Below are 460 nucleotides of genomic sequence, written 5' to 3'. Positions count from 1 at the left end.
TATATATATATATATACGTATATGTATTTATATATACTATGTGAAAAAATATGTTGTCGTATCCCTCACCCCCTCTCTTTACTAAAAGAAAAAAAAAGGTGGGTACCAATTCGTCCCTTCGAAATCAAATGGGGTAAAACAAGCAAACAAACAAAAAAGAAGAGGCAGAACAGAGAGTGCGTAATAACAGGTTTCGATGCAAAGAGTATACAAGTGGCAAAACCTCAATTTTACTCCCCCCCCAAAAAAAAAATAATAATTCCAAATTGGAGATTCCACTGAAACAACGACACCAAAAATAATCTTGGGGCGCTCATTCCGTGCACCACATCTGAAAATATGACATTTATATATGCACTTATATTTGTAAGAAATTGAGTGAATTTGAAGGGATGTTATAGGGTAGAAGATTACCTACCAGAATTATTTCAGGTGCCAAACCCACCTTAATCATTCCTCT

The sequence above is a fragment of the Trypanosoma equiperdum genome (assembly GCF_001457755.1).
Source record: "Trypanosoma equiperdum strain OVI genome assembly, contig: ctg_1781, whole genome shotgun sequence".
Classification (NCBI taxonomy): domain Eukaryota; phylum Euglenozoa; class Kinetoplastea; order Trypanosomatida; family Trypanosomatidae; genus Trypanosoma; species Trypanosoma equiperdum.
Note: the sequence above shows the minus strand (reverse complement) of the source record.